The 22,431-nt window shown below is 40.7% G+C and overlaps 1 protein-coding gene across 3 annotated transcripts in view; it reads right to left on the reverse strand.

The window, feature by feature from the left end:
* INPP4B (inositol polyphosphate-4-phosphatase type II B) overlaps window positions 1–19,926 on the reverse strand; it is a 493,426-nt gene extending 473,500 nt beyond the window's left edge. Inside the window, exon 1 of one of the 3 annotated variants that reach the window (XM_027117065.1) lies at window positions 19,858–19,925. The gene's annotated coding sequence lies outside the window, so the exon portion shown is untranslated. Of the gene's footprint in view, window positions 1–19,857 lie in introns of all 3 variants that reach the window. The other 2 variants (XM_027117067.1, XM_027117064.1) reach the window with 2 other exon arrangements.
* Between the last annotated feature and the right edge of the window lie 2,505 nt (window positions 19,927–22,431).

The raw sequence follows: 22,431 nt of genomic DNA on the forward strand, positions 1-22,431 counted from the left end.
TGAGGTTTCAGAGCAACTAAATTCCAGGTAGGTGAGATGTTCTGCTTTGGTTTCCATGTTAATAAACAGATAAGGCAACAGCGTAGTGTAGTAAGTAGAGGGGGAAATGACAGTTTAAAAGCCAGCTGCATTGGAGCCTGTTCTAGCAGAAGGGTGGATTCTCACTTTCTGGAAGAATCGCCCTTTTGTCTTACATGAGATGCCTGAGGCTCCCAGGGAGACACATGACTTGTCCAGGTTGATACAATGGCAAGGCCATTGCCTGAGATTAAAACCATCAAGTATTAGAGCCCTGTGCACCCCGTGGTGGTCACAGGTCAGGTTATTATCACCTCAGAGAGGAAACGCTTCCCGATTGGTGGGCAGAGGAGAGTCTGTGGTACTTTCCTCCTCACTTTTTCCTGTAGTGGCCAAAGGAAGGTGTGCTTTGCTGTACTGTCTGGAAGACAAATTGGTATTCTCTGTAGGAAGAGACAGGATGATTCATGCTGTGTGCTACATAATTAAGGTCTGTGAACTCAAAATGAGCAAACCAGGATGTTAGTAATCTTGGTAGAAGAGTAGCTCACGGGGGGGGGGGGGGGGGGCAGCCACACCTTATTCTTTATTTGAATCCCTTTGAGGTGGGAGAGTTAAACTTCTCTGAGATAAGGGAACTTACCCAGAATAGAGTTCTTTTCAAGATTTTTCTCCGTTACCTCTTGATCTCTCATCTCTATCATGAAAATATATGTGTGTGTGTGTGTGTGTGTGTGTGTGTGTGTGTGTGTGTGTGCCCGTGAATTTTTTATTTTACAGCCAAGAAGGTAGGTTTTCCTCTCACCTCTTGTGCTTTAAAATATTTATTCAACGCGAACAATGATTGAGGCCCTACAACAAACTAGAGGACCAAGCACTTCAAAGCCACAGATGAAGACAAGGTGGATTTGGCTTTCCCAAAAGCCCATAGCCTAGCTGTAGAGACAGATGGAAGTCAGTTACATAGGTACTTACTTACCTGGCTGTGTCACTATGGCTAAAACACCTAAACTCCATAATCCCGGTCTCTTCAAGTGTGAAATGACAACACTAATACTTATCTTGCCAATGGTTTTATATTTTTAAAGTCAATTGTATATAAATCCCTGAGTAGTGGGCTTGGTACCTACAGGGTACTTAATACCCATCAGTAAGTGACAACACAAACTAATGGGTATTCTAACCAAGGAAGGACCATAACTAGTCAGAACCACAAGGTAACAGGAGGCTACTCCTCCCACAAGCGGACAGTTGTGACTTTACGGCTGCTCAACAGGCACACAGCCATGTTTCTGTGGCAACAACATCCAACTTCCTTGGACAAGCCCCCTGTCCCCTGTGCTCAGCCCATGTGTTTCTGATTGCGTGACATGGCAAGTAGCCTTTTCAAAGCCTCAGCAGAGTCTGTTACAAAGGCAGCCCAAATACTAAATTAGAGTGCACTAAAACATGGAAAGAATTAGTGGGGCCTTTTTTTTCTGTCATTTCCTTTCTGAGATTGCACAGAAGCAAGAGGGAGGAGAGAGGGAAGGGCGGAAAGACAGGGCAGGAAGCTGGATCCAAGCTGTAAAAATGTCCAAGGGGCATTTTAAGGCAAGGTTTGGCTAATATTCTACTATTAACTTGTTTGCATTTAAATGATGTAAGTCCTTTCCATCTCCCCAAAACTGTTATTATTTGTCCTACATCCAGAAGGTCTTGTGTGAGTGTTTCTGTTTGTTTCTCTGGAAAGTGAGGGAAGGGGTGAGCTCTGTATCTGTCGACACAGAGTGGAAGAGTAGCACGCAAGGATGGACTCACTGATCTGCAAACTAAACCAACCCAGCTAAAGCAGAAGCTGAGAATGGCAGATGGCCAAGAGAATGTCAGTGACATGGAGCACACTTCAAAAAGCTGGATGGCAAGAGGGCACAGGCTAGGACACGGAGTAGTGATTTGAGTCCATCTTATCTACTTTTCAGGGAAGGATACCCAAGCTGATGCTGGGGTTTTATTTTCAGTCCTAATCAGGTTCATCTGAACTCTGATGCAATAGACAGTTTGAGTTCCTCGTTTAAATCCCTGCCCTGGTTCTGTACCAGGAGCGTACGATGGCCAAACCGTGGGGTGCCTATTTCAGAGGAGAAGCAATAACTCAGCATCAACCAATTAGGTCAGGGGATTTCTACCACAGTCACAGAAAAGCTGTGCAAAGTACTCTAAAATCACTCTTAGAGAATCTGGGTAAGGAGGCTATTTGAGATTGCATGCTTGTGGCAGAAAACCAAGCACATGCAGTGTACTATGGGCTCTCAAGAGCATGCTCCTTACTTTTTTTTTTTTTTTTTTTTGCGGTACGCGGGCCTCTCACTGTTGTGGCTTCTCCCGTTGCGGAGCACAGGCTCCGGATGCGCAGGCTCAGCGGCCATGGCTCACGGGCCCAGCCGCTCCGCGGCATGTGGGATCTTCCCGGACCGGGGCACGAACCCGTGTCCCCTGCATCGGCAGGCGGACTCTCAACCACTGCGCCACCAGGGAAGCCCAATGCTCCTTACCTTTTGATGTGCACGAGAACCACCAGGAAATGTTGTTAAAATGCAGATTCTGATAGTTAGGTCTGAGGGAGGCCTAGTCAACTCATGACTGACAGGAGAAAAGCTGGGGTATAAATACTGCAGCTCCCTCTCCCTTCAGGTGGGTAACCCTGAGGTGCACGTTCCATGCTGACTTCTACAGCTCCCCAGCAGGCATAAGCTCCTGAACTCCATGGTGGTAGATTCCCTGAGAAATGTGCTTTTTATTGCCTACCTTCCCTTCTCTGCCTCACTTCTTCACTTCCCCACTGGTGTTTCCTGGGATCGACTCCTAAATAATAAACCACTTACCCCTTAAAACTGTCTTGGTATCTGCTTCTGGAGAAGACCACACAAAGCCGCACCCACCACATGCTTTTATTCAAGTCTTCCCTTCTCAGTGAATGGGTTAACCATCAGCCTGATTCCGCCGGACAGAAACCCAGCCATCCTTGCCCGTTTCTGTTCCCTTCAGATCCACCATCAGTAAGTCCTACAAATTCTGTCCATTCACTAGCTTCAAAGTATCCACGTTCCCATCTCCTCTATCACTTCGTACTCCGATAGCTGTCTTTCCTCACCTAGAATAGTATGAAACACCTCTACCTAGTCTCCCACACTCTCTTGTTTTTTAACTTTTTTAGAAAATTGAGATCTAATGGATATATAACATTATATTAGTTTCAGGTGTATGACATAATGATTCCATATATGTAAATATTGCAAAATAGTCACCACTGATAAGTCTAGTTAACATACATCAACAAACATGGTTACAAAATTTTTTCCTGTGATGAGAACTTTCAAGATATATTCTCCTAGCAACTTTCAAATATGCAATACAATATTATTAACTCTAGTCACCCTGCTGTGCACTACATCCCTAGAACTCACTTATTTTATAACTGGAAGTTTGTATCCTTTGGTGACCTTCACCCACTCTTGACCCCCTCAAATTGGTTTACAGGAAGACTATTATGCAAACCTGCTCTTGTCACACTCCCCAAGTATCCACCATCTAAACCCTTCAATGGCTTTCGGTGGCTTTTAAGCTAACAATAGACATGCTTAACCGGTGGACAAGGCACTTCAGGATCTGATTTTGCTTTCTGTTTCAGCCTTATCGTTATCACATGACCCCTCACCACCCGGCTCCACCCAGTCTGGACTTTTAAACCGGCATTTTTGTATTTTCAACCTCACTGATGGATTTTAGTGAGGTGTGAAAACAATTTAGTTGGTCAAGATCAGCATTTTATTTTAAGGAAATGGGAGAAGAAAAACACATCGGAGTTTTTTTATTTGTCAGACCTTTTTTTCAATGATATGTGTACCCCATCATGATTAAAAAAAACCTATTTATAACCAGATATCACGGCGAAAAGAAGTTTGCAAAATGATGCCTTAAGCACACCACGTTCTCTCCTGCTTCTGAGCCTCAGCAGATGCTGCTTCCTCTGCCTGGGAAGCTTTGCCCCAACCCCTTTGCTTAGGAATCCCTGTGCACCCTCCTGGTATCCACAGCGTGCTGTGGTCCTAAGGGCCCGGTGCGGCTGTCCGCCTCTAAACACTGTCCTCCAGGTAGTACCAGGTATAGCTGAAGAGAGTTCAACAGACCCAAGTGGGGAGGACTGAAAAAGAAGCTATAAACAATCGAAACATCTGGCTGTAGGATGGCTACCCACCACATCAAGCCAAAGAGGTGGGGGGGTGGGGGGTGGGAGAGAAGAGGAGAGGTTGAACCCGCACAAGTTCCTTCAGCCACCAGAGGGCAGCCACCAGGACTTCTCCGGGACACCTGGGCACACTGAGAAGGACAAATTGGAGGTTGACAAAATAGGGCAAAGATACCATATTTAGAAAGCTAGTTCAGCAGCCCAAGTGAGACCCGTAAGCACATTTGTAAAGATAGCAGCTGTCAGGTAGGGAGCAAGGGCATCCATGAAAGACTTTCCGGAGGGAGACTCTGAAAGGCTTGGTTACAACGTAGTCTACCTCACGTATTTATTAGACACTAAGTAGTTGTAAATGGGTCTTTTACAGTTGACTTACATATAGTTTCCAGAGTCAACTTTAATAGGGTGAAGACCTTGAGGCTGGTTGAAAAAAATATTCCTATGTTCCCGCCTACTGGCAGAAAGGACATCTACTTATTTTTTTCCTATTCAGTGAGAGAAGAGAGTTCTTAGCTGTGGGTGACCTGAGTGGGACACGGAGGCAGGATTGTAGAGATGGCATGAATTTCAACCTCTGGTAGGTAAAGAAACTGATACTCAGAGTTTCCTTGTCTTACAAGCAAAGTGCCACAGCTACAGCCAGAACCCAGGACCTCAGCCAGCCAGCGGAGGGCTCTGTCTACAAAGGCACATGGGGTCAAAGTGCAGCTCCTGAACAGGACCCACGAGAATCTCCTCTTTACTTCCCTAGCCCTGCAGACTCCGTTCCCTCTGCCACCGACCAAGCGGGAGTTGCACCGCATCACCCCTCAGTCGTTAAGGCAGGTCGCTGCTGAGGTCCCTGACTCCAGCATGTATGTGACTGGAGAAAAATAGTTATTGCTTTTGAAATGAGGATGTAGCTGAGATTTATGGTAACTGAAATAGAAAAAAAAAAGGGCAAATGTTAGAGACAATTGGGGGAAAAGGTGAAAGAACTTAATGTCTGACTAGGTGTAAGGGATAAAGAGGAAAGAAGTATTAAAAAAAAAAAAAAAAGAACCCAAGACTTGGAGACTGGGAAGAAAGCTGGTACCAACCAAACTGGGGTCACAGGGGAAGGAAAGGCTTCCAGGGTCACAGGGAGAAAGACCATTAGCTCAGTCTGGGATAAATTAACTTTGACAAGAAGGCAGGATAGGCATGTGGAGATTTCCCACTGATGTGCTATCTGGGGAAAAGATGTTTTATATCACCTAAGACAGTTTTATTTCCACTCTGAGTCAGAAGGATGAGCTGAGCAGGTAGGGCAAGAAGGGAAAGGCCTGAAGAGGTGCACAGATTGCAGGGGAAAGTATCGATCGCAGGTTCGATCATCTAAGCTGATACCTGGGAAACCTGCACTCTCTCTCCCCATATATTCAGGCAGGAGAAGAGAGAAGACGCAGGGCTGGAAGGGGCTCTTTCTTCTCCTTCTGCGATGCATCAAAACCGATACCACACAAGGCTGGTCACCGGGGGCCAGCAACCAGCCTGCTGCAGCATCACAGCCCATGTCAGGTTTCCACACAGCTGCCCAGCCCGGGAGAGGCTCTCAAAGAGGCTGCCTGGAGAGGTTCGCCTGTGCAGGGGGAACATCTCCTTAAGCACTCAGAGCGCTGACACAGCTGGAGGGAGGCTGGCAGTTTGCCAGGGGAGGGCTGCTGACGGGAAACGTGGAGAAAGAGTTGTGGAGAGGAGAAAAGCAAGAAGGGATAGGAGTCGGAGCTGAATTAAGGTTTGGATGTTCAGATCAACGCCGAGAAGAGGCGAAGAGGGGGAGCGTGTCGAGTTCCTTTAGTTCCCAGAAATGGAACTTGTGTGAAAGGCAGACTCACCACAGAGGATGACTGCAGAGAACTGAAGAGACACAAAGGCGCTGATGTTCATCAAAGGCCACCCACGCCTACCACCTCCCACAAACACACAGACCCACTGCCTCTGCAGAGGAAGAAACAGCCAGGGAGGTCACATGACCCACTGGTGTCACATGGGCAGCTGTCAGTGGCGGAACAGGGTAGACACTCAGGATGACAGACACACGCTCCAAGGGACCTTCTTAACGTTCCACACGACATCATAAAATCTGTGATAGATGTGGTCACAGTAAATATAAACCCCCAAATTGTGAAGAGTCCTTGTAGGTATCTGATAAGTGGTAAAAAAAAAACTATACAGGTAGTAACAGGGACTGACCGTGATGAAATATAAGATGGAATTGATATAACTTAAGTTCCATACAAAATAAAAAATGGACCTGAGAGCCCCAAAATAGGTCCATCAGAAATGGTAGGGTTCCCCACTATGGTGATCTCTAATGTCTGTTCTTGCAGAGATTCTTGTGTCATCTGTGGGCTCAGCCCCCTTCTTCCCCTTCTAGGTTCTGGCCCTGGCCCCAGAGCCACAAGGAACGCCAAACAAGCAATTTGGAGACAAAAAGCAATCTTGTTTCTAAGCCCTGTATTTGAGGCACGGTTGTCCAGGGCGGGGTTTGGCCTCACTGCCCAGTTCCTCTGCATCTGAGGCTCTGCTTCCTTGGCAGGTCCTGGACTCACATCCACGGTACCAACCAAGGCAGCCATATTTGCCCTTTTCAATCCTAAGTACTGGTCACAGCCTTTCATTCTGAATTCTCCCCCCTCCCTGCCACCTCAAAACTCTGGACGAGCCCACAGCATGGCCTCATTCCTCTGTCTGAGCCTTCTTCACAACCTTGATCCCCAAATTCCGAGCCCAGCCCGTATATTCCGGTCACTTGTTGCCCCTTTTGCTTGCTGTGGCTTGATAGTTAGACTGACTCTGCTCCGTCCTCTGGATTCATGGTATTTATCTGTCCTGCCCCCTTTTCTTTACACCCTCACTACCTTCCAGGTTTCATCACCCTGGCCCAAATAAGACACTGACCACAATTTGCTTTTGGCAGCAGAAAATAAGGAAAGAAGAAAGATGAAAACTGAAAGTTAAGGAGGAAGTAGGACTTCTTTTAGAAACAATTACTAATACACCTAAATATGAAGCCTAAAGTTAAGGAAATTATTCAACCTGTAGGAACTATTTAGGGTAGGCTAGGTTGTGCTCCTGTTAACAAATTTCCCTGGGAATATCAGTGGCTTAACATAAGAAGGGTTTATTTCCTCCCTCTCCTATATATTCAATGGGTGTCGGGAAGTGGGAAAGAATTGCTCTAGGTAGGAACTAGGGACCTGGGCTAAAGAAGGTCTCACCTCCTTGAAGCTTCATCAGGACCAAGTCTCCTTCTTGACTTCCTGGCAGGTGAAGACAGACTAGAAGATCACAAGGGAGTTTTCACAGCCTCAGGCTGGAACTGACACTATCAATTCTCATAGCTCATTATCCAGAGGTGCACATTTGCAAGGAGCTGAGAAGCCCAGCTTTTCCACGTGGCCCAAAGGCCAGGAGACCTGGAGGCTGAGAATGCTAGTAACATCCAGACCACAATGATTCCAGGGGATGTGGCTCTGGGATTCTCCCAATTGTTGTTAGCTGAAGGGCTAATGCACCTGAAGTTGTGACAATGCTTCTCATTTTTAGTTGACAATAAGCAAAGCCGTCTGCAATAAGTGTGATAAAAAGGAATGAATATGGACTAATGGAATGATGCAATGACAGTGCGTGTGTTAAAAGCTGAGAACCTCAGGTATCTGAGAATGGTTGTGAGGCTACAATTTTATTTCACTCTTGTGTGTTTTTGTTTCATTTTTGTGGCTTGAGGGGAATACTTTTTTTCATGTTAGTTTTGAATGTCTGCTTTGTATTTAATGAACCAAGATTAAAGTGGAGGATTTACCTCTCATTTTTATGGATAATTGTGCATAATATTCAAAAGCATAGAAGAGCAAGGATGTCTTGTTAAAAGCAACTTTTAATGCTTCAATACAGCAGTAGACTAGCAAATAGTAAAATCATATGTGTCTGTCTTATCAATATTGTGATTTAATTCTAGAGTATTGCCTGTACTTCTACACATATTTAAACTTATAATCATAGTCTTTTACAGACAAACCCATGACAACTCAATACTCATATATTAATGACGGCACTACTTTACCTAGACGTGGCATTGAGATGCTTTAAACTCTTAGCACGTAAACTGAACATTTTGCCAAGAGGACACTAAAAATAATGAGGGAAGAAAGCTACTGAATTACCCTTTATTATTGCTTGCTCTTCTTCCTCCTATTACGTGTTTAAAAAGCTTTGAGTTATTTATTTACATTTAATCCACGGACAAGGCTTTTATACACTTGAAAACCCTACAGTAGGATTAGGGCGGCTGTAATTCTGTCCATCAGATGTGCCTGGTCTGAATAGTGTTCTGGGTATGGACTCTGTAGAGCCTCGTCCACTCACATCAGATAAGCAGCAAGAAGTACAAGTAATCAAATAGGTCTCCTATAATTTCCCAAAACGGGGGTTTATCAAGCAATGTTGTCTCTACTGAGATCACCACAGAAGTGAAGTGTTCCGGCAAGATCTAATCCTCAACACCAGAAGCCTGTCCTTTGAAAGACATCTTCTGAAACCCTCCCCTGCTCCAGCCACGTGTCTCTTCCAAGCACACCTAGCCCCCCACGAGAATGATAGCCCTGACCTGGTCCTCCCTTCTTCCGCTCTGAGGCTGCAGGAGCACAACAAGGCAAGCAGCCTGTCTATGGAATTTAAGATACTTCTTAATCCTGAAAGCTCATAAATGCCAGTATTGATTTTAAAAAATCATTCTCACCCCAGTTGATAAAACCCTTACTTTGGGTGCTGTCATTTTGGTGAAAACTACCTTTTGAATATCACCTGTTGTTCTCCAGGGAATGGTTGTCAAACCAGCATTATAAATTTCAGAGAAAAATATTTCATGAGACCATACTTAAATTTACAGAATATATATGTTAGAGCTAAGCTCACTAATGATATAACTCACAAATATACAGGAGATGAGAACTTAAACTATTTTTTATCAGATCTGCTAGAAGACCAAAAATTAAAAATATTCTCTACTCACTAACTTCTCTAGATATATTTTCTGGTGGGGAAGAATATAGTAGAGTACTGCTCAAAAAAGAGAATTGATGAAAATATACTTCTGAAACAGAAACCAATTCACAAAATTATTTCACTTGAATAGATACCATTTTATAAGCAGAAAAACTGAAGGAGAAAAACTATATGACTTGTTCAAGTTTCTAAAGTTGATTTGTGAATGGAGCAAGTAAGAGAATGCTTTTCCCCTAACTTTAATTCAAATATCTAATTTGAGATTCTTATGGTACTGATCTTCTAAAGAGCTGAAAGACTGACATGTTTTTTATGCACACACTGTATGAAAGATTCTAACTAAAGGATAAAAAATATTATTTTTTTCAAAAAAGTTTCTATGTACATTTCAAGTCTCCAGCATCCTGTCTAGATGTGTTTTTTCTCTCTCTTTTCTCTCTTTCTTGCTCTCTCTTTTTTTCTCCTTGAGATTCTCACGGGGGGAAAAAGAGGAAAATAAGATTTCATGAGAGGACAGTTCTGACCTAGAAAGAAAAAAAGGATCTTTAACTCAGAGAAAAACTGAGACAGATCTTTAAAGGGGTGGTGGGGGAGGGGTTTTACTGCATTGTTTTGCTTTATGTGGTCGTAAAGAAAAAGGTACCAAGTTTTTTGTTGCTTGAACAAGGAGAGGAATTTTCTGATGAGGCCCTGAAAGGTTTTATAGTTGAAAAGTAATATGAAAAATAATAACTTCTGCCACTGAATGATTGTTATAAGGCTCAGCACCTTCAATAAAAAGATGCTTCTGTTCAATTTCCAGTCACATCAAATTCTCATTACAGGTAGCTAAATCCCATCTCTCCATGAACCAGACTGTATCAAAAGTAGCAGCTTTATGCATTAAGTTTTGTAACACACACTTACATCCCATAGATCCCAGGTCACAAAGCAAATTCTAGGACCTTTTCCCCTCAGTGAATGATAGGCTTGGATGCTAAGCTTTGATGAGACCAAGAACCGGGAAACTCTGGTGACCAAGGTGCCCTCAAAAGTAAGAAAGAAATTCTGTTGCTTTTCGGAAGCAGAGTTGTCCAGTTCCCAAGTGCTTGCATAAAATCCGTTTTTGTGTTAAGAATAAAATATCAAGGATTGTTGAGAGTTTAATTCAGAATCCATGAGGAGGAAAATTAGAGAGGCATCAAGGCCAAAAAAAAAAAAAAAAGTCCCTATGGTAGAAAACTGAAAAGTCTGCTTGATAATTTCCATGCTGTTCCCTTAGGTTATTTGGAAATGTTCGATATTGCTACATTTCCTTCTAAGGTATGGGGAGGGGATAAAATGCCAAGGAGGTTAAAATTCCCAGACGCACCATGGAAATCGGGAAAGGAAGGTGCAGACTCTAATGATGAATGCTAGGGTTCAAAGCACGAGCTCTAATTCAAAGCGTAACTGTCCTTACCAGTACGCAGGCCAACGGACTTGACCTTAGATGGCTCTGCCCTTTAAAGAAAGCTCTTTTTAGCAGTGAAGGGACCCTCCAGTAGGCAGAAAGATGAATATCCCTTTCAAAACAGAAAATATGTCAGCTGATATGGCAGAACGAAAGCTGGCTATTGTCAATTTTTTAAGGCAGTAAAGCTAAAAATGAAAGGATTCAGGATACATTCAAGGATACGGGAATGGTATGTTTTCTTACTGGCAGCCATGTCCATTTTTATACTTAGAGTCTGTTGTTTGCTGTGTTGGGGAATGTTGGCTTCATTTTAAGACTTAAACCAAATCCAAGTAATTAACTAAATGGTACAGGCTTATTTATACTGTTCATGAATAGATGCAAATGGTACTCCGGAAGAGGCTAACTGAAGAAGAACTAGGTGACAGAACTGGAAAAGAAGCATCAACATTTGGCTATAAAATGGTTTGAAGATTAAAGAAATGAGGGTATTGAAAAGGCAAGAGCAGTGACAGTGACAGAAAATTATAATCCAGTTTATAGTTACATTGTAAAAGATATTTATCAATTCATATACATAGACCCATGGAATAGATTGCAAAAATGGCCATAATACTTTGCAGTGCCTCCAATCAATAAATGTAGTCTATTTGCTCACCCTCAAATTTGACCTGGTGTTTAACTTGCTTTGGCTAACAGAAAGCGGCAGAAATGATATTTTCCCAGTTCTGAGAATAAACCTCTCTCTATCTCTCCCTCAGAACCTGCCACCTCCATCTGAACAAGCCCCAATCCTGGCTGATCGAGCCTTCTACCCACTGAGGAGATCGTGGTACAGCAATTGCCATTGCTCCAGCCAACAAAAAGCCAATCCTAGCGGCAGAGCCACCTAGCTGACCAGCAGCTCCCCGCAGACGCAGGAGTAACCCCAGTTAATTACCTAGCTGACTGCAGACCAAACTGCACTACCTAGCTGATTGCAGACCAAACTGCACGGACTTATGAGCTAAATAAGCAGTGGTGATTTTAAGCCACGAAATTTTGTGGTGATCTGTCACACAACAAAAGACAGTGGATACAATCCATATACTCTAAGGGGCTTCACAGAACTCTATTATTAACTTAATTTGCCAAACCATCGTTAAGGATGAACTATGCACCAGGCGCAATGACAAAGCCCAGTAACAGTGCATTGAGGAGACAGAGCTCTCTGGTGCACAGTCCATCCTGAGATGCCAGGAAGACTTGCAGCACAGATACCCAAGTGAGGACTTGACATTTACTTATGAGTGGGCCAGGAGAAGTAAGGGGAAAGAGGTATTTCAGTCACAGGGAATGGTAAATATACACAGAAGTTGAACAGTAAGGTAGAAGCAGGAAGATATAGGAATTTACATTAGTAGAATGTAAAATTTTAGTTAGGAAATGGCAAGAAATAAGACTAGAGAAGTTAATAGGAACTGGACCATGAAGGTCTTGGACTGTCTCATAAACACCTTGGATAGAAATGTCTTGATATAGGCCTAGGACAGCAGTAGCTCTCAGACATGAAAGCACATAAAAGTCATCTGGTGGTGGTAAGAACAGAAATTTCTAGGGTTCGATCACCTATAAATTCTGATCCAGTAACTTTGTAATGGACCCCAGACTTCGGGCTTCAATTTTTTTTTAATTTGCCTTTTTAATATATAACCCAGGAGAGTCTGATGTAGATTGTACATGGTCCACACTTTAAAAAATGTCACTAGGCAATGGGAAGTCTCCTGAAGTGATTTAAGAAAAAGAGTGACTCAGGCACTCTATATTACGTTCAGGTTGGCATTTAAGACTGATTTTTCTGCCTGAGGTTTGGTAGTTAACTGAAGGCATTCAGTGAAAGAGGCAAGGATAAGAAAATCTGAGGGCTTCCCTGGTGGCACAGTGGTTGAGAGTCCGCCTGCCGATGCAGGAGACATGGGTTAGTGCCCCAGTCTGGGAAGGTCCCACGTGCTGCGGAGCGGCTGGGCCCGTGAGCCACGGCCGCTGGGCCTGCGCGTCCGGAGCCTGTGCTCTGCAGCAGGAGAGGCCACACAGTGAGAGGCCCATGTACCGAAAAAAAAGAAAATCTGAATTAGGACAGTAATAGTAAAAACTGGAGACCAATGTGTGAAATATTTAGGAGGTTAAATTGCCAGGGATTTTTGTTGATTGAAGAAATGCAAGTGGAGGGGAAAGGAAGGGTCAGGGATGGCACTGGATTAAATTAGATTTGAAATATCTTAAAAATGTCCAGAAAGCACTGGTTTGGAAGTTAAAGGTACACATTTAGGAGGTATCAGTGTATAGATGTAAACTAAACTATGGGAGTTGGGAGAGTTCTGGGGAGTTCCTGGGAGATTGATCGGAGTAAGAAGGGACCAGGCCAGTGGCAGAACCCAGAGGTACCGAAACACTTAAAGGACACATAAAAGATGAATAGCAGCTTAAGAGGCTGGGAAGAACTACTACAGAGTTAAGAGAAAAATGTGGCTACAATGACACCGTAGTCCCAGTAGCCATAAAATAGCACTGTTCCAGGCAAACTACAGTGAGTCGTTGCCCTACTTAAAAATTAAGTGTCATTCAAAGTCTCTTGTGAACACTGTGGTCTCGCTTCACTACAATTTTGGGTGCAGAAGACTGAAGAGTGTGGTTTGAGTAGTTATCTTGAAGTAAAAATGAGAAAACAGAATTCATACAACCCTTTTAAGAAAGCACAAAGTATACATAAAATTATAAATAAAAATGTACCAAAAAAAGGACCTACTTATGAACTTTGGTGAACAACCTTGCAGAGTCTCTCTGTCCATAACTAATTTTAAATTAATAGGATTTTTGATTTAAATTATATATATACAGGAGAGCAATCAAGATGGCCAGAATAGGAGGATGTGAAACTCACTCCCCAGACATAAATATATTAAAAATACATCTACATGTGGAATAATTCTTACTGAAAATGAACTGGAAATTGGATGAAAGACTCCTGTAAAATCAAGGCTGTAGGAAAGATGCACGTGGAATCAGGTAGGAGGGGAAGAACAACAAAAACAAAAAATCCCATTTAAAATTACATCAAAAAGAATAAATTCCTAGGTACTTTCAAGGAATAAACTTAACCAAAGAGGTGAAAGACCTATACTCTGAAAACTATAAAACACTGATGAAGGAAATTGAAGTTGACACAAAGAAATGGAAAGATATCCCATATTTTTGGATTGGAAGAATTAATATTGTTAAAATGTCCATATTACCCAAAGCAATCTTCAGATGTAAACAATCCTTACCAAAATACCCAGGATATTTTTCACAGAACTAGAACAAATAATGCTAAAATTTATATGGAACCACAAAAGACCCTGAATTGCCCAACAATCTTGAGAAATATAAAAAAGCTGTAAGTTCCATGTGCCCAACTTTAGACTATACTACAAAGCTGCAATAATCAAAACAGCATGGTACTGCACAAAAACAGACACATAGATCAATGGAACAGAATAGAGAGCCCAGAAATAAACCAATCTATGGTCAATTAATCTACAACAAAAGAGGCAAGAATATACAATGGAGAAAATACAGTCTCTTCAATAAATAGTGCTGGAAAAACTGAACAGCTCCACATAAAGGAATGAGATTAGAACATTTCCTCACAGCATGTACAAAAATAAACCCAAAATGGACTAAAGATCTAAATGTAAGACTGAAACCATAAAACTCCAATAAGAGAACATAGGTAGAACCTTTTTTGACATAAATCACACAATATTTCTTTTGATCTGTCACCCAAGGCAAAAGAAATAAAAGCAAAACTAAACAAATGGGAACTAATTAAACTTAAAAGCTTCTGCACAGCAAAGGAAACCATCGACAAAACAAAAAGACAACCTAATGAATGGGAGAAAATATTTGCAAATGATATGACCATCAAGGGGTTAATATCTAAAATATATAAACAGCTCATACAACTTGGTATCAAACAAACAACCCAGTTAGAAATGGGCAGAAGACCTGAATAGATATTTTTCCAAGGAAGACATACAGATAACTAACAGGCACTTGAAAAATGCTCACCATCACTAATTATTAGAGAAATGCAAATCAAAATAACAATGAGATATCACCTCACACTTTTTCAGAGTGGCTATAAGCAAAAAGTCTCCAAATAACAAATATTGGAAAGGATGTGGAGAAAAGGGAACCCTTGTACACTGTTAGTAGGAATGTCAATTGGTGTAGCCACTATGTGAATAGTATGGAGGTTCCTCAAAAAACTAAAAATAGAACTACCATATGATCCAGCAATTCCATTCCTTGGTATATATCCAAAGAAAATGAAAACACTAACTCAAAAAGATACACACACCCCAATGTTCATAGCAGCACTATTTACAATAGCCAAGATATAGAAGTAACTCAAGTGTCCGTCAATAGACAAATGGATAAAGAAGATGCACATGAGCGCGCACATGTGTGTGTGTGGTGGAATATTACTCTGCCATAAAAAAGAATGAAATTATGCTATTTGCCGAAGGTGGTTGGACCTACAGAGTATTATGCTCAGTGAAATAAGTCAGACAGAGAAAGACGAATACTGTATGTTACACCTTATATGTGAAATCTAAAAAACGTAAAAAAGGAATGCGTATAGTAAAATAGAAACAGACTTACAGATACAGAAAACAAACTAGTGGATACCAGTGGAGAGAGGGAAGGGGGGAGGGCAAGACAGGGGTATGGGATTAAAGGATACAAACTACTATGTGTAAAAAAAATAAGCAACAAGGTTATATCGTACAGCACAGGGAATTATAGCCATTATTCTGTAATAACTTGAGGCAAGAGGGAGGAGATATGGGGATATATGGATATGTATAGCTGATTCACTTTGTTATAAAGCAGAAACTAACACACCACTGTAAAGCAATTATACTCCAATAAAGATGTTAAAAAAAATACTGAATCACTATATTGTACACCTGAAACAAATATAATATTGTAAATCAACTATACTTAAATTTTTAAAAAATGAAAAAATTATATATATACAGATCTATAATAATATATGTAATAAAATGTGTCTTTTTCACAGAATATTGTCATTCTGCATGTAATAATCCATATCAGGGTTGGGAAACTTTTGCTGTAAAGGACCAATAGTAAATATTTGGGCTTTGTGAGCCATATGGTCCCTGTTGCAGTTACTCAACTCTGTCCTTGCTCTGTAGCATGCAAGTAGCCTTAGACAATATGTAAATGAATAAGCAAGGATGATCTGGCCCATAGGCTATAGTTTGCTGATCTATATCATAATTTTTAATGACTTCATATTGCTTATGGCTGTACCATAAATTATTTAACCAACCTTCAAGAAATGTATACCAAGGAGATTTTCAAATGTTTGAAAATGTATGTAGAAATATGTTAATACAGCCTTACACAACAGCTGGGGAAATTTGAAACAATGTAAATGTTCATCAAAGGGAGATTAATTAGATAATTTGTGGTATACGTGATCATTTCTTTCAAAAATCCTAAATGATATAGTTAGAACACCAAGTATAATTTTATTTCTCTTCTGAATATCCTGTCCCTAATTTAGATCAGTTTCTTCAATTGCAGAGATCTAAATTATTCTTTTTTTTTTGAGTTATTCTTTTTTAACAACTTTATTGGAGTATAATTGCTTTATAATAGTTTGTTAGTTTCTGCTTTATAACAAAGTGAATCAGCTATACATATACATATTTTTTAAATCAATAATAATGTGAATGGTCATGTTATTTTGAGTTGACCATTACAGGAAGATAAATATGTATAAGGCTATAATATAATACACAGTATTATTTAATTTATAGAACTTACTCAAATTTCTCCAATTGCCCCCCTAATGTTCTTTTTGGTTCAGGATCCAACCAAAAATCACACTTGGCCTTTAGTTGTCATGTTTCCCTTAGTCTCCTTTAATCTGGAACAGGTCCTCAGTCTGTCTTTGTTTTTCACAACCTTGACAATTTTCAAGAGTGTTGGTCAGGTACTGTGATACCCCAGTACCAATGAGCCCATTCACTGCCCAAATCTTGGTTTCTAAACACCATGCTCCAATAAAAGAAAACTACTAGTCCTTGGAGAAACAGCTGATTGCAGGAATGAGGCAGGAAAAGTGCAAGATGAGCCTAAAATGACTTGCGGTGCCAGAAAATATCAAAGTGTTTTAAAGAGAAATTCTAAAAAGATACAGGAGCCAACTTGAAGGGGATTCCCAAAGGCCAAATCTGGGAAAACTGGACAACAAAAAAAATGATTGTGACACATTATAAGCCATGGAATAAAATGAGTTCCTTTGCCCATACTAATATAAATAATGAGTGAATGGATGAATAAATGAATAGAGTAAAATTTTCCTTACTGTAAATTTCCAACTAGTATTTGGCAAACCCCACAGTAATAACTGTCTCAGGCAAGAATCTTCAAAGGATTCTAAAATTAGTGCCAACAGTGTTTTAAATAACAAGCTAGCTAGATACTCTCCAATTATTTCTCTGTAAGATCTTTATTAAATACAAAGAAATACAGTAACTTTGCAGTGGAGAAACCTGACAGACATCACCTTCACCAAGTGATCAAAGTTACCATTTTCAGTAATGGAACAGACCGACATCAAATCCCTTCTGATTTGATGTGCTGAGAAGGTCACAACCTCACTTGGTGGCATCTTTGCCAAAAATGTAAAACCTGAACTTAAATATGAGGAAACCTTAGAGAAAATGTATCGATCGCCGGAGCCTCGTCGACCTAGTATTAGACACACTAGGGTACACTCACGTGTTACATGTACTTTCAGTTTGGCCTTGATTCAGTTCACAGAGATGCACTGAAAGACTTTGAAGAAGAAAATGACAGGATGACAGCTGTGTCTCAAGCAGAGAGTAAGATATAAAATGAAGGGGGTGGAAATGAAAGCTGGGGAAGGCATCTCTGCCTGATAGGAATCTGTTACATATTTCAGGCACATGGTCATAATAACCTCAACTAGCGTACTGGTATTAGAAATGGAGAAGAGGAGAGCAAGCCAAGAAATAATGGGAAGAAAAATCAAAATTAACTTTCCACTCACTGAATGTGAAGGGACTGGAGAAGGAGGGAAAAGAAGGTCCCTATTACTAGACTGAGCACCTGGGTGTCTAGGCAGCAGGTGGGTCAATGGAAGGAGAGGTAAGGGAATTCCATTTGGGACAAATGTTTGAGGCATCACCAGGATATCCTAAAGAGAATGTCTAGCAGGTAGTAGGCAAGATGAGTCTGCAGTGCAGGAAGGAGATATAGCATGTACGAACGGGTGCATTTTCCATGAAGAAACTGAGTTTGAAGAGCACATGTACCTTGTGCGGTGTCACGATGCCAGGAAGGGGCAGAACCAGTTTTTAAACCCAGTTCTTTCAAGTTCAGAAGTTTCTGTGGCCTATGGGAATTTTTGTGTACATCAAGACTCTCCAAAGGATTCAAAAGAACTGCAAACATCAGCAACTGTCGATCTCTAAGTGCACAATCAGGCTATGTGCAAAATTACAAGCCACTCATTAAAAAATGTAAAGGAATAAGGGAAGTTCCCTTTTTGTGAGTCCCACTGGGCTTTACACAAAAGTAAAGACCATATTCAGAGCCTCCTAGGGCTTTCAACGATCGGTTGATTGACAGTAAGAGCCTAGTCAACCTCAGACATCACCCACTCAAGTGCTATAATGTTACAACTCAGATTATCTAGTCCTGCACATTCGAATATTTATACATAGGTTAGATGGAAAAGTTCCTGGTATGTGCAACTGAATTCTTACCAGCTCTCCCCATCTGTTTTCTGTTTGTTTGTTTTTAATTTTTATTGGAGTATAACTGATTTACAATGTTGTGTTAGTTTTAGGTGTACAGCACAGTGAATCAGTTATACATATACACGTATCCACTCTTTTTTTTTAAGATTCTTTTCCCATATAGGCCATTACAGAGTCCCCACCTGTTTTAAGAGCAGAGAGGAGCTAGAGTTTTAGGTTTCAAGGCTCTGGATTAGTTGGCAGAAGTGTTGCATCCTGAATATCTACATTGAAGAACAGTCTCATTCCCTGAATATATTTGAATCCACAGGGAGCAACATAACCTAGGTCAGCCCTGAGGGTGGGCAGGAGACCCACCACTCAATCCGTTGGAGTCTAGGGCATCACTTAGCCTCGACAGAAATGAGGACCCAGGCAAAGCTTGCTGATCACTCACTACAGCTGTTCCAGCAGCTCCCTCCCGGTGGTGGGAGAAGTGCTGTTTAGCCCAGAATCCCACCCTCCCACTACTCACCCCTCACCCACACCTTACACTCCCCACCACCACCCGCCCCCCGCCCATCACCCTTCCGTTAAAGGCAGGTGATGACTCGAAAAGAAGCAGAGTGCCTCCCTTCCTCTTTGCAGAAAGGGTAGCATGACCGAGAAAAAGCTTTCATTATAACTAATACTTTATAAGGTTGAATGCCTATATTGCTGAAATCAGTGTTTATTCTCATTAAATACTTTTTTCTTACTCTGATACCTGTAATAACAATGAAATAAATATATACACATGAGAAAAGTACACACAGAAAGGCATATCCCCTACATAAACACAGCTCTTCTCTTACATTGCCACAGCCAAAGTAATCACATTCTTAAATCCTTCTCCAACCACAGTTCATTACATACTCTAAGAAAGGTTTTTCATTATTGCTGTTTATTTATTTATGCACCTTAAAAGGAATAAAAACCATTTCCAATTTGGGTACTCTCAAATCATACTCTACCTTCTTGCAATTAAAACACAAATTTACTTAAGACACTACTTGCCTAAAACAACCCTGTTTCCAAAATAGACACTCCATGAAATCTGTTAGTAACAGTTGAATGCTCAGGAGCAGAGCAAAGCTTCAATTAAAGGATTACACTTCCGGAGCTAAAATGGGAGAGACTGGAAGCTCAGGACCGAACCTTTCTGCTTTCATTGTCTCTGACTTTAGTTTGGTTTTGATTATTCTTTTCCCTTTTCCTTTTCTATTCTTCTTTTTGCTGTTGGGTAGAATAAGAAATTACACGGAGAAGGAGCAGTCTGATCTTACCAAGGAAGTTGTTTTGCTCAAGTCGTTTCTTTCATTTTCAAGCTGGCTCTCAGCCCTGCCTTTGTGCGATCTGAACCTTCCTCGCTTCTCGTGAGTCACCGAGGTCCAAAGTCTGCCCCACAGCATTACCTGAACGCTTGAATCACCCAGAAACTGGCTTGCTTGCAGGAACTCTGTTTTGCCTCGTATAAAAATGGGCTTCAGGAATGTTTAAACAATAACTAAATGAAGAAATAAAGGACCCGGACATTGGATTTCACTGCTATCAATCATCATGCCCTTTCTCTCTCTCTGTAATATCATGTACATTTCTAAGCATGCCAAAGAAGTTAATGAAAATTGGGCACTTAATGGATTTTTCCAAAAACACTCGAAAGTGACAGCTCTCCAAAACCAATGGTCTCTTTCCCATGACTGATGTATTAAGAGCAGAAGGAGTACTTAAACAATCTTGCTAGACAATCATAGATATACTTAACTGCTACTGAAGATGATATTATTTGAAAAGACATACTTCAGCATAGAATTCAGTGCTACTCGGGATTGAGGCAGAATTGCTTCTCAGCTGGAAAAAATACCAAGTAGATATTTTTGAACTTCTCAGTAGGTGATAATCCAGCAACTCTGAGAAACAATTCATAGGCATATGGAACAAATTACTATGGTAATTGCAGAAGGATTATGAATACTTTTAGGTCAGTAGTCTTGACCTTTTCAAAGCTAACTGTTCTGCTGAAACTAGAACTTAAACTAAATGGTTGCCATATTTACCTACTTTTTTTACATGAGTGAAAGAGCAACTTAATGAATTATTTAAATACGCCACCTACATTTTTAATCTGTATTTGGGTGTGAATAAGTACTTTTGTATTACATGGGACTGAGCACATACACACACATTCTGTCCCTCTGTCTTACAAATTCTAGATGGCTACTGGAGGCAAGAAGGAAAGAGAAAACTACACAATCTTCCTTTATTTATCTTAATTTTGACCTTACATTTGGAAAAGATGAAGGATAATTCTGACCAGTGTTTGTTCAATTCTATAGCCTCTGGAACAGACAATATCAATTTCATAGGAATGCCATAACCATTTATTCCCATCACAGCAGGGCCGTTTGCCTGATGAAAACATAATTGGAAAAGCGTCTTCTTATGTGGCATTGTAAACCATCTGCCATATTCAGGTTTTACAATATGTAGCAAACTCAAAAGAGAAAAAGTAGAAAGAGAAGTTTCTGGAACAACATCCGGATCCAAGAACTCCAAAATACCACATTATTAGGGAAAGCTACACAAAAATAAACAGCAAATTAACCTGCAAAATACCTACCACTGCAAATAATAGTGGATTTTTATTGCTTTATACACATTCCTATGTATGCTTTAGTTTATCCCCAACCCCTCAAGGAGTGATTTATTTGCTTTTGTTTATTTACAACCACATAGTGCTGCATACCAAATCTAAGTACTTTGTAAATATTAAATCACTCAATTTGCATAACAACCTTATGCTGTGAGCACTGTCATCATGCCCATTTTACAAACGGGAAAAGTGAGCAAAAGAGCCAGGTTCGAAACAGTTTATAAGAGGATCTTTACCACTACTCTGTGCTAGTGATTGCTTCCTTTCTCTCCTATATAGTTATAAAAATTTCTCTAAAATATAGGTAATTCTTAAAAACAGAGGATTATATTCTAAGATTAATTTCAAAGCTAGCACCGACATCCAGATTCACATTCTGGTACTCTGTAGTTCATGGAATATGTGCTTTCTTTCCTGAAAAGCTCTCATATAAAACATAGGTCGACATAAATGGTGAAAGATGCTTTCATTCCACTACTGATGATGAAGAATACAGCGACTAGAGACAGTGGATTAGACCAACTGTGTGTCTATGTGTGTGTGTATATATGTGTGTGTGTGTGTGTGTGTGTGTGTGTGTGTGTGTGTGTGTGTATAAAACACATGCCACCTCTCATATAAAAATGTTCTATGTATATTGGAAATATATAGGTAGGAAAATAAAATCAACATTTATGGTTCTGAGTGAGTAGCTAGGTATAAGAATCAATAAGACCCTTCTATGCAAAAAAAAAAAAAAGTACGAAAAAGTAGGGACTACCTAAAACTAAGAAAAAATTAATTCGTGTCTCCCTGCAGAGAACTACAATATATGCTAAAGAAGTCCCATCATTTTTCAGTGTCTGTGAAAGAACAGAAAGAAAACACATTTGTTTCTTTATGTATTTCATTTCATACCAAATCACGAACCAATTTCCAATGACATTAATATGTTCTCTTGCTAAACAACCACAACCACATCCCAGGAGCCCCAGACTTTTCTCTCTCTGTCTCTTTTTTTAATCCCTGAATACTCATTTGAAAATTAACTTAGAGCCCTCTTACACTCGTTCCTTTACCTGCTGAAAATTCTCAATGCATTATGAAAATTAAGTAAGTAATATTTTACTGCAAAGCTTTTTTCATTAAAAAGGAATAGAAGGCTTCCCTGGCAGCACAGTGGTTAAGAATCTGCCTGCCAATGCAGGGGACATGGGTTCGAGCCCTG

This window comes from Aethalodelphis obliquidens, unplaced genomic scaffold (assembly GCF_003676395.1).
Source record: "Aethalodelphis obliquidens isolate GAN/ISIS:26980383/991018 unplaced genomic scaffold, ASM367639v1 scaffold17, whole genome shotgun sequence".
Classification (NCBI taxonomy): domain Eukaryota; kingdom Metazoa; phylum Chordata; class Mammalia; order Artiodactyla; family Delphinidae; genus Aethalodelphis; species Aethalodelphis obliquidens.